The sequence below is a fragment of the Pseudophryne corroboree genome, unplaced genomic scaffold, assembly GCF_028390025.1.
Source record: "Pseudophryne corroboree isolate aPseCor3 unplaced genomic scaffold, aPseCor3.hap2 scaffold_664, whole genome shotgun sequence".
In the NCBI taxonomy this organism is placed as follows: Eukaryota; Metazoa; Chordata; class Amphibia; order Anura; family Myobatrachidae; genus Pseudophryne; species Pseudophryne corroboree.
In genome coordinates this window covers 119,874-133,025 of record NW_026970251.1, presented here as the reverse complement: position 1 = coordinate 133,025, position 13,152 = coordinate 119,874, and positions in this window count along the sequence as shown.

Below are 13,152 nucleotides of genomic sequence, written 5' to 3'. Positions count from 1 at the left end.
AGTCAAATTTCATACCCCCTGTTATGGTGTAGGGTACCTGGCCTTCTCTGATGTAATCAGAGTTAGATTTGATTCAGTGATTTTATAAAAACATCTAGGAAGCACAATTTAGCAGTGGGTTGCAGAGAAAAAGAAATATGCTGGCAAAAAAATCAAATTGCGTGATTAAACAGCTCTTAATTTTCTTGCTTTATTTTTATGCTAACAAATTTGTTCTCTGAAAAGTGTCCACAAAGCCAAGTCTCTGATTAACACCTTTGTAGGGATGGTTTTTCACCTATTACTAAATTAAACTTGCTTCATTGGAAAGGCAGCAAGATGCATCCTCATTTCAATGTCTACTGAAATAATACAGGTTGACACCAGGAAACATTAACGCCACTGCATCCTTGCTGCTTTCTCATGTGAAAGTCTGTTTAATGTGAAAACAAGGTGATATCTAATTAGCACACAGGTAAGGAATTACGAAAATCTTTATTTAAGGGTGAAGATGTTTCTCACAAAATTGTTGCCCCAATGCATCATTGAAATTCAAGCTGGAAAGATGATTTTAATATATCACTTGTACATTTTGTATTGCTCTTCTGGTGACAATGTAGTTTTTTTTGTCAATTACCATTTTAATAACAGGGTAAAGAAAATTAAGTGGATTTTTGAAAGAAAACTATACTGTCAATATACTATTAAAACAAATTAAAATGGTAAAAGTTATTGTACTTTAAGTAAAAATAAAAGAGCAAAAATATCAATCCCAGTTTTGATTACTTAAATTAACAAAAAAAATGCATATAGCAAAGGATAGTTTCAATCTGCCTACCTCTGGGTTATGGGTCCAGCATGCTTCCATTGCAGTACTCTGCTGCACATGTAAGTGCAAGAGATCCTGAAGCACTCACTCATCATGGGAAAGTACCAATGTGTTTATTCGTTGGTTGATGGAAGAAACATCTTACAAAAACTCTCCAGATTATTGATTTTTTAATGTTTTTCTAGGAAACGTTCTAGATGTATGCTTATTAGCCTTTGTCAGTATGCACTTTTTGCAAAGTGTCTCTGTGGCGCAATCGGTTAGTGTGTTCGGCTATTAACCAAAAGGTTGGTGGTTCAATCCCACCCAGGGATGTAATTAAACTTGTGATCAGATTTTGGTGATATTTAAGTAGACAAGTCAAAATTTCAAACCCCCTCTTATGGTGTAGGGTACATGGCCTTCTCTGATGTAATCAGAGTTAGATTTGATTCAGTGATTTTATAAAAAACAGCTAGGAAGCACAATTTAGCAGTGGGTTGCAGAGAAAAAAAATATGCTGGCAGAAAAATCCAATCGAGTGATTAAACAGCTCTTCATTTTCTGGCTTTATTTTTATGCTAACAAATTTGTTCTCTGAAAAGTGTCCACAAAGCCAAGTCTCTGATTAACACCTTTGTAAGGATGGTTTTTCACCTGTTACTAAATTAAACTTGCTTCATTGGAAAGGCAGCAAGATGCATCCTCATTTCAATGTCTACTGAAATAATACAAGTTGACACCAGGAAACATTAACGCCACTGCTTCCTTGCTGCTTTCTCATGTGGAAGTCTGTTTAATGTGAAAACAAGGTGATATCTAATTAGCACACAGGTAAGGAATTAAGAAAATCTTTATTTAAGGGTGAATATGTTTCTCACAAAATCGTTGCCCCAATGCATCATTGAAATTCAAGCTGGAAAGATGATTTTAATATATCACTTGTACATTTTGTATTGCTCTTCTGGTGACAATGTAGTTTGTTTTTGTCAATTACCATTTTAATAATAGGGTAAAGAAAATTAAGTGGATTTTTGAAAGAAAACAATACTGTCAATATACTATTAAAACAAATTAAAATGGTAAAAGTTATTGTACTTTAAGTAAAAATAAAAGAGCCAAAATATCAATCCCAGTTTTGGATTACTTTAATTAACAAACAAAAAAATGCATATAGCAGAGGATATTTTCAATCTGCCTACCTCTGGGTTATGGGCCCAGCATGCTTCCATTGCTATACTCTGCTGCACATGTAAGTGCAAGAGATCCTGAAGCACTCACTCATCATGGGAAAGTACCAATGTGTTTCTTCGTTGGTTGATAGAAGAAACATCTTACAAAAACTCTCCAGATTATTGACTTTTTTAAGTTTTTCTAGGAAACGTTTTAGATGAATGCTTATTAGCCTTTGTCAGTATGTACTTTTGCAAAGTGTCTCTGTGGCGCAATCAGTTAGTGTGTACGGCTATTAACCAAAAGGTTGGTGGTTCAATCCCACCCAGGGACGTAATTGACCTTGTTATCAGATTTTGGTGATCTTTAAGTAGACAAGTCAAATTTCATACCCCCTGTTATGGTGTAGGGTACCTGGCCTTCTCTGATGTAATCAGAGTTAGATTTGATTCAGTGATTTTATAAAAACATCTAGGAAGCACAATTTAGCAGTGGGTTGCAGAGAAAAAGAAATATGCTGGCAAAAAAATCAAATTGCGTGATTAAACAGCTCTTAATTTTCTTGCTTTATTTTTATGCTAACAAATTTGTTCTCTGAAAAGTGTCCACAAAGCCAAGTCTCTGATTAACACCTTTGTAGGGATGGTTTTTCACCTATTACTAAATTAAACTTGCTTCATTGGAAAGGCAGCAAGATGCATCCTCATTTCAATGTCTACTGAAATAATACAGGTTGACACCAGGAAACATTAACGCCACTGCATCCTTGCTGCTTTCTCATGTGAAAGTCTGTTTAATGTGAAAACAAGGTGATATCTAATTAGCACACAGGTAAGGAATTACGAAAATCTTTATTTAAGGGTGAAGATGTTTCTCACAAAATTGTTGCCCCAATGCATCATTGAAATTCAAGCTGGAAAGATGATTTTAATATATCACTTGTACATTTTGTATTGCTCTTCTGGTGACAATGTAGTTTTTTTTGTCAATTACCATTTTAATAACAGGGTAAAGAAAATTAAGTGGATTTTTGAAAGAAAACTATACTGTCAATATACTATTAAAACAAATTAAAATGGTAAAAGTTATTGTACTTTAAGTAAAAATAAAAGAGCAAAAATATCAATCCCAGTTTTGATTACTTAAATTAACAAAAAAAATGCATATAGCAAAGGATAGTTTCAATCTGCCTACCTCTGGGTTATGGGTCCAGCATGCTTCCATTGCAGTACTCTGCTGCACATGTAAGTGCAAGAGATCCTGAAGCACTCACTCATCATGGGAAAGTACCAATGTGTTTATTCGTTGGTTGATGGAAGAAACATCTTACAAAAACTCTCCAGATTATTGATTTTTTAATGTTTTTCTAGGAAACGTTCTAGATGTATGCTTATTAGCCTTTGTCAGTATGCACTTTTTGCAAAGTGTCTCTGTGGCGCAATCGGTTAGTGTGTTCGGCTATTAACCAAAAGGTTGGTGGTTCAATCCCACCCAGGGATGTAATTAAACTTGTGATCAGATTTTGGTGATATTTAAGTAGACAAGTCAAAATTTCAAACCCCCTCTTATGGTGTAGGGTACATGGCCTTCTCTGATGTAATCAGAGTTAGATTTGATTCAGTGATTTTATAAAAAACAGCTAGGAAGCACAATTTAGCAGTGGGTTGCAGAGAAAAAAAATATGCTGGCAGAAAAATCCAATCGAGTGATTAAACAGCTCTTCATTTTCTGGCTTTATTTTTATGCTAACAAATTTGTTCTCTGAAAAGTGTCCACAAAGCCAAGTCTCTGATTAACACCTTTGTAAGGATGGTTTTTCACCTGTTACTAAATTAAACTTGCTTCATTGGAAAGGCAGCAAGATGCATCCTCATTTCAATGTCTACTGAAATAATACAAGTTGACACCAGGAAACATTAACGCCACTGCTTCCTTGCTGCTTTCTCATGTGGAAGTCTGTTTAATGTGAAAACAAGGTGATATCTAATTAGCACACAGGTAAGGAATTAAGAAAATCTTTATTTAAGGGTGAAGATGTTTCTCACAAATTTGTTGACCCAATGCATCATTGAAATTCAAGCTGGAAAGATGATTTTAATATATCACTTGTACATTTTGTATTGCTCTTCTGGTGACAATGTAGTTTGTTTTTGTCAATTACCATTTTAATAATAGGGTAAAGAAAATGAAGTGGATTTTGGAAAGAAAACAATACTGTCAATATACTATTAAAACAAATTAAAATGGTAAAAGTTATTGTACTTTAAGTAAAAATAAAAGAGACAAAATATCAATCCCAGTTTTGGATTACTTTAACAAAAAAAAATGCATATAGCAGAGGATAGTTTCAATCTGCCTACCTCTGGGTTATGGGCCCAGCATACTTCCATTGCTGTACTCTGCTGCACATGTAAGTGCAAGAGATCCTGAAGCACTCAATCATCATGGGAAAGTACCAATGTGTTTCTTCGTTGGTTGATAGAAGAAACATCTTACAAAAACTCTCCAGATTATTGACTTTTTTAAGTTTTTCTAGGAAACGTTTTAGATGAATGCTTATTAGCATTTGTCAGTATGTACTTTTGCAAAGTGTCTCTGTGGCGCAATCAGTTAGTGTGTACGGCTATTAACCAAAAGGTTGGTGGTTCAATCCCACCCAGGGACGTAATTGACCTTGTTATCAGATTTTGGTGATCTTTAAGTAGACAAGTCAAATTTCATACCCTCTGTTATGGTGTAGGGTACCTGGCCTTCTCTGATGTAATCAGAGTTAGATTTGATTCAGTGATTTTATAAAAACATCTAGGAAGCACAATTTAGCAGTGGGTTGCAGAGAAAAAGAAATATGCTGGCAAAAAAATCAAATTGCGTGATTAAACAGCTCTTCATTTTCTGGCTTTATTTTTATGCTAACAAATTTGTTCTCTGAAAAGTGTCCACAAAGCCAAGTCTCTGATTAACACCTTTGTAAGGATGGTTTTTCACCTATTACTAAATTAAACTTTCTTCATTGGAAAGGCAGCAAGATGCATCCTCATTTCAATGTCTACTGAAATAATACAGGTTGACACCAGGAAACATTAACGCCACTGCATCCTTGCTGCTTTCTCATGTGGAAGTCTGTTTAATATGAAAACAAGGTGATATCTAATTAGCACACAGGTAAGGAATTAAGAAAATCTTTATTTAAGGGTGAAGATGTTTCTCACAAAATCGTTGCCCCAATGCATCATTGAAATTCAAGCTGGAAATATGATTTTAATATATCACTTGTACATTTTGTATTGCTCTTCTGGTGACAATGTAGTTTGTTTTTGTCAATTACCATTTTAATAATAGGGTAAAGAAAATGAAGTGGATTTTTGAAAGAAAACAATACTGTCAATATACTATTAAAACAAATTAAAATGGTAAAAGTTGTTGTACTTTAAGTAAAAATAAAAGAGCCAAAATATCAATCCCAGTTTTGGATTACTTTAATTAACAAAAAAAAATGCATATAGCAGAGGATAGTTTCAATCTGCCTACCTCTGGGTTATGGGCCCAGCATGCTTCCATTGCTGTACTCTGCTGCACATGTAAGTGCAAGAGATCCTGAAGCACTCACTCATCATGGGAAAGTACCAATGTGTTTCTTCGTTGGTTGATGGAAGAAACATCTTACAAAAACTCTCCAGATTATTGACTTTTTAAAGTTTTGCTAGGAAACGTTTTAGATGAATGCTTATTAGCCTTTGTCAGTATGTACATTTGCAAAGTGTCTCTGTGGCGCAATCAGTTAGTATGTACGGCTATTAACCAAAAGGTTGGTGGTTCAATCCCACCCAGGGACCTAATTGACCTTGTTATCAGATTTTGGTGATCTTTAAGTAGACAAGTCAAAATTTCAAACCCCCTGTTATGGTGTAGGGTACCTGGCCATCTCTGATGTAATCAGAGTTAGATTTGATTCAGTGATTTTATAAAAACAGCTAGGAAGCACAATTTAGCAGTGGGTTGCAGAGAAAAAAAATATGCTGGCAGAAAAATCCAATTGAGTGATTAAACAGCTCTTTATTTTCTGGCTTTATTTTTATGCTAACAAATTTGTTCTCTGAAAAGTGTCCACAAAGCCAAGTCTCTGATTAACACCTTTGTAAGGATGGTTTTTCACCTATTACTAATTTAAACTTGCTTCATTGGAAAGGCAGCAAGATGCATCCTTATTTCAATGTCTACTGAAATAATACAGGTTGACACCAGGAAACATTAACGCCACTGCATCCTTGCTGCTTTCTCATGTGGAAGTCTGTTTAATGTGAAAACAAGGTGATATCTAATTAGCACACAGGTAAGGAATTAAGAAAATCTTTATTTAAGGGTGAAGATGTTTCTCACAAAATCGTTGCCCCAATGCATCATTGAAATTCAAGCTGGAAAGATGATTTTAATATATCACTTGTACATTTTGTATTGCTCTTCTGGTGACAATGTAGTTTGTTTTTGTCAATTACCATTTTAATAATAGGGTAAAGAAAATTAAGTGGATTTTTGAAAGAAAACAATACTGTCAATATACTATTAAAACAAATTAAAATGGTAAAAGTTATTGTACTTTAAGTAAAAATAAAAGAGCCAAAATATCAATCCCAGTTTTGGATTACTTTAATTAACAAACAAAACAATGCATATAGCAGAGGATAGTTTCAATCTGCCTACCTCTGGGTTATGGGCCCAGCATACTTCCATTGCTGTACTCTGCTGCACATGTAAGTGCGAGAGATCCTGAAGCACTCAATCATCATGGGAAAGTACCAATGTGTTTCTTCGTTGGTTGATAGAAGAAACATCTTACAAAAACTCTCCAGATTATTGACTTTTTTAAGTTTTTCTAGGAAACGTTTTAGATGAATGCTTATTAGCATTTGTCAGTATGTACTTTTGCAAAGTGTCTCTGTGGCGCAATCAGTTAGTGTGTACGGCTATTAACCAAAAGGTTGGTGGTTCAATCCCACCCAGGGACGTAATTGACCTTGTTATCAGATTTTGGTGATCTTTAAGTAGACAAGTCAAATTTCGTACCCTCTGTTATGGTGTAGGGCATGGGTCTTCAACCTGCGGCCCTCCAGCTGCTGTGGAACTACACATACCAGCATGCAGTGCCTCAGTTTTAGCATACCTTAATAGCAAAACTGTGGCAGGGCATGCTGGGATGTGTAGTTTCACAGCAGCTGGAGGGCCACAGGTTGAAGACCCATGGTGTAGGGTACCTGGCCTTCTCTGATGTAATCAGAGTTAGATTTGATTCAGTGATTTTATAAAAACATCTAGGAAGCACAATTTAGCAGTGGGTTGCAGAGAAAAAGAAATATGCTGGCAAAAAAATCAAATTGCGTGATTAAACAGCTCTTCATTTTCTGGCTTTATTTTTATGCTAACAAATTTGTTCTCTGAAAAGTGTCCACAAAGCCAAGTCTCTGATTAACACCTTTGTAGGGATGGTTTTTCACCTATTACTAAATTAAACTTGCTTCATTGGAAAGGCAGCAAGATGTATCGTCATTTCAATGTCTACTGAAATAATACAGGTTGACACCAGGAATCATTAACGCCACTGCATCCTTGCTGCTTTCTCATGTGGAAGTCTGTTTAATGTGAAAACAAGGTGATATCTAATTAGCACACAGGTAAGGAATTAAGAAAATCTTTATTTAAGGGTGAAGATGTTTCTCACAAAATTGTTGACCCAATGCATCATTGAAATTCAAGCTGGAAAGATGATTTTAATATATCACTTGTACATTTTGTATTGCTCTTCTGGTGACAATGTAGTTTGTTTTTGTCAATTACCATTTTAATAATAGGGTAAAGAAAATGAAGTGGATTTTTGAAAGAAAACAATACTGTCAATATACTATTAAAACAAATTAAAATGGTAAAAGTTATTGTACTTTAAGTAAAAATAAAAGAGACAAAATATCAATCCCAGTTTTGGATTACTTTAATTAACAAAAAAAATGCATATAGCAGAGGATAGTTTCAATCTGCCTACCTCTGGGTTATGGGCCCAGCATGCTTCCATTGCTGTACTCTGCTGCACATGTAAGTGCAAGAGATCCTGAAGCACTCACTCATCATGGGAAAGTACCAATGTGTTTCTTCGTTGGTTGATGGAAGAAACATCTTACAAAAACTCTCCAGATTATTGACTTTTTAAAGTTTTTCTAGGAAACGTTTTAGATGAATGCTTATTAGCCTTTGTCAGTATGGACTTTCGCAAAGTGTCTCTGTGGCGCAATCAGTTAGTATGTACGGCTATTAACCATAAGGTTGGTGGTTCAATCCCACCCAGGGACCTAATTGACCTTGTTATCAGGTTTTGGTGATCTTTAAGTAGACAAGTCAAAATTTCAAACCCCCTGTTATGGTGTAGGGTACCTGGCCTTCTCTGATGTAATCAGAGTTAGATTTGATTCAGTGATTTTATAAAAACAGCTAGGAAGCACAATTTAGCAGTGGGTTGCAGAGAAAAAAAATATGCTGGCAGAAAAATCCAATTGAGTGATTAAACAGCTCTTCATTTTCTGGCTTTATTTTTATGCTAACAAATTTGTTCTCTGAAAAGTGTCCACAAAGCCAAGTCTCTGATTAACACCTTTGTAAGGATGGTTTTTCACCTATTACTAAATTAAACTTGCTTCATTGGAAAGGCAGCAAGATGCATCCTCATTTCAATGGTAAGTCAACCTTCTTGCCCTATGTTCCCTCTCAACGGATGAAGACGCATCATTATCTACCGCAGTCATTTTGGCCCAATAGATATGCAAGAAGTTAAGATTCCCCTTTCTTTGCAGGTAGAGGAAGGAAAAGGAAGAAGTCTGTAGCCTCTTCAAGATCGCAGGACCAGAGATTGTCCTCTGCTTCTGCCAAATCCACTGCATGACACTGGGGCTTTCTTGCAGGAGCCCACACCAGTGGGGGCACGTCTAAAACTCTTCAGTCAGTTCTGGATTCATTCGGACCTGGACTCGTGGGTTTTACAAATAGTGTCCCAAGGGTACAAACTGGGGTTTCAAGACGTTCCCCCTCACCGATTGTTCAAATTGGCCTTAGTCAGCAGGGAGAAGGTTTTTATTCAAGCCTCTTCGTGGTCCCGAAGCCGGACGGCTCAGTCAGACCAATCTTAAATCTGAAATCCCTCAATTTCTTCCTAAAGAAATTCAATTTCAAGATGGAATTTCTCAGGGCAGTGATCTCCAGTCCGGAGGACGGAGATTTCATGGTTTTGGTAGACATAAAGGATGCCTACTTACATGTTCCCATTTAGCCACTGCCTCAAGCTACCTAAGGTTTGCAATTCAGGATTGTCATTACCAATTTCAGACATTGCCATTTGGTCTGTCCACGGCTCCGAGGATTTTCACCAGGGTGATGGCGGAAATTATGGTTCTCCTTCGCAAGCAAGGAGTCACAATTATCCCATACTTGGATGATCTCCTAATAAAGGCGAGATCCAGGGACCAGTTGGTGCAAAACATTGCACTCTCCCTGACAGTTCTTCAACAACATGGTTGGCTCCTAAACTTGCCAAAATCGCAGTTGGTCCCAATGACGCGGTTGTTGTTTTTGGGAGTCATACTGTTAGGCGCCGGGGTCCGCTTGATGGTCTGCGCGGCCCGGCGCCTAGCAACTAGAGACGCCGTGCACGTACAGCCGCCGGCTCCCTAGCAACGCTAGACACCGGGCGCGCTGAGCCGCATGGACCATAGCAACGGGGACGCCACTGGCGGACCGCGTTCCCCGTTGCTAGGCTTTAGGAAATTAAGATATTCACCTGCTCTCTGGCCGTGCAGCAAGGCAGCTGCATGGCATTTATTCTAATCAGCCTTTAGCAGCTGATTGGAGGACTCCTTGTTAAATACACTCCCAGGGCTTCTCACAGACGCCGGTAATAGCTTTGTTTGCTGAGAGTCTGTTTCCAGTCCTGCTGTATCCGGTCATTCCAGTCCGCAGAAGTCCGGTATTCGGGAGTTGTCATCTCATCCCAAGAGGTCGTTTGGTTCCCTGGAGTCCTGACTGATCACCGTTTTATATCCAGTGGTGTTCGTGAGTTGCGGCTCTGCCGTGTGTTGCGGCTCAGCCGCTTTACCTTTTATATTTTGTGTTTGGAGCATTTGCGGAGGGTTCCGCTTCCACAAGTCCTCTCTGGTACTTGGCGGTGCCGGGTAGGAGAATTGGACAAGTGGATATTTTGGTTGTCCTTTTTCCTGGCGGTTTCTCCGCACATATTATAGTTTTGAGTTTGCTTAGCCCCTGGCCTGGTTGTTTAGTTAGAGGGCCTCTTGTTATCACCCTGTCTCGGGTTTCCCTTTGTCTCTCATTAAGACCGGGGGCATCGAAGTTGGGCAGACATAATCCGCCCTTCAAACGCGGCTGCCAAGGGCTCAAGAAACCATAGTCTCGCAGGGGATTTCTGACATCACGGGTGAGACAACAGAGTTAGGGCGCCAGGGGCTATTTTCCTGTCCTGCTCCCTTCCCCAGCATTCCGTTCCAGTGCTCCAGTCCTTGCCATAAGATCTTCTCTGACCAGAGTGCTGGAATCATAACATTATTACCGGCCATACCAAAACTTAAAATTAAACGGGTTTTAATTTTTTCTCATTCAGTTTTGTGAGAGTTTATCGGCCTCATGAATCCAACAGGTTTAGGGCCAAATCCTGGTCAGCTCTTAGTCAGCCAGATTCAAGAACTTACTCAGATGGTTCAGGATCTTTCTCTTCGGGTGAAGTCGCAGGAAGATCTTTTGCGAGCTTCCCCAAGGGTAGTCCCTGAACCAAAGATGCATTTGCCTGACCATTTTTCTGGTGATAGAAAAGAGTTTTTTAATTTTAAAGAATCCTGTAAACTTTATTTTCGTTTAAGACCGACTTCCTCGGGTACTGAATCTCAGCGGGTCGGGTTTATTATTTCTTTGCTCCAGGGGGATCCTCAGACCTGGGCATTTGGTTTAAGAGCAGAGGATCCGGCATTGTTGTCAGTTGACGCTTTTTTTGAGTCTTTAGGGCTCTTGTATGATGACCCTGATAGAGAGGCGTCCGCTGAAAGTCAGTTGCGCGCTCTCAGACAGGGTAGAAATCCTGCAGAGGTTTATTGTACGGAGTTTCGCCGTTGGTCGAACGACTGTGGCTGGAATGACCCAGCCCTGCGCAGTCAGTTTCGCCTCGGCTTATCAGAGTCTATAAAAGACAGTCTCCTTCAGTACCCCGCTCCTGAGACTCTCGATAAACTCATGGAGCTTTCTATTAAGATTGATCGTCGTCTCAGAGAGCGGAGGGCTGAAAAAGGAGCACCTGTAAGGTCAAGTCCGTGTGTATATTCCATTCCTGAAGACGTAGAGGAGACCATGCAGATGGGTCTCTCCCGGCTGTCTCCTGAAGAAAGAGCCAGAAGGCAAAATTCTGGTCTTTGTCTGTACTGTGGGGGTAAGGGACATTTTGCTCGTAATTGTCCGAACAAGTCGGGAAACGCTTTGACCAGGTGAATTGTGAGGGGGTTCACCTAGGTCTGCAGCTTATCTCCTCGAATAACTCCCTTTTAGTCCCAGTTAAAGTTTCCTTTGGCAGCCTCAGTTCTTCGGTGTCGGCTTTTGTTGACAGTGGAGCTGCAGGAAACTTTATGGATTTAACTTGGGCTAAGGCCTTAGGCATTCCTCAGTTACCTTTGGGTAGGTGTGTCACCATGCATGGCTTAGATGGGAGTCCGCTGTCTAATGGGATTATTTCTCTCCGTACACCCCCTGTACTACTTACAGTAGGAGCTCTACATTCCGAGAAAATCGAGTTCTTTCTTACACATTGCCCAGCAGTTCCAGTTGTTCTGGGTCACCCTTGGCTGGCCTTTCATAATCCCACCATTGATTGGCGGTCGGGGGAAATTTCACATTGGGGTACTTTTTGTGATAAGGAATGTATCACGTTTCCAGTCAGAGTAGCAGCTATCATTCCAGAACTCATTCCGGTGGAATACCAGGAGTTTGCTGATGTTTTCTCCAAAGGCAATGCGGACATTCTGCCTCCCCATCGGCCTTATGATTGTGCTATTGAGTTAATTCCTGGTGCCGCATTGCCAAAGGGAAGATTATATGCATTATCCGGGCCAGAAACTGCGGCTATGAATGATTATGTAAAGGAGAGCCTTGAGAAAGGATTTATTAGACCATCAAAATCTCCTTTAAGTGCAGGCTTCTTCTTTGTGGAGAAAAAGGATGGCTCGCTTAGACCTTGCATTGATTTTAGAGCCCTGAATAAGATCTCAGTTAAAAACACCTATCCTTTGCCGTTGATTTCTGTACTCTTTGATCAGTTACGTTCTGCTGTGATTTTTTCTAAAATTGACCTTAGAGGAGCGTACAACCTCATCCGAATTAAATCTGGAGATGAGTGGAAAACGGCCTTCAGTACTCAGTCGGGTCACTACGAATACCTGGTGATGCCGTTCGGCCTGTCCAATGCTCCGGCAGTTTTTCAAGACCTCATTAACGATGTGCTCCGTGACTTCCTAGGGAAATTCGAGGTCGTTTACTTAGACGACATCCTGATTTTTTCTAAATCAATGGAACAACATGTTACCCAGGTGCGTCTGGTTCTTCAAAAGTTATGTGAGAATCATTTATATGCCAAGCTGGAGAAGTGTGAGTTTCATGTCACGGAAGTATCTTTTTTAGGGTACATAATTTCCCCTCAGGGATTTTCCATGGAACCAAAGAAACTCCAGGCCATCCTTAGTTGGGCGCAACCCACCAATTTAAAAGCAATTCAGCGTTTTTTAGGGTTTGCGAATTATTATAGGAGGTTCATTCATTCTTTTTCTGACCTGGTTGCTCCCATTGTAGCTCTGACAAAGAAAGGAGCGGATCCTACCAACTGGTCGCGTGAAGCTGAGTTGTCCTTCCGGGCCTTGAAACAAGCCTTTGTCTCGGCTCCAGTCCTCAGACATCCTAATCCGGAATTGCCCTTTGTGGTGGAGGTTGATGCCTCGGAGGTTGGAGTGGGGGCTATCCTTTCTCAAAAGGATCCGGAGTCTCTGGAGTTACATCCTTGTGCCTTTATGTCCAGGAAATTCTCCTCCGCTGAATCCAACTATGACGTTGGTAATCGGGAGTTACTGGCGGTAAAATGGGCTTTCGAGGAGTGGAGGCATTGGCTGGAGGGA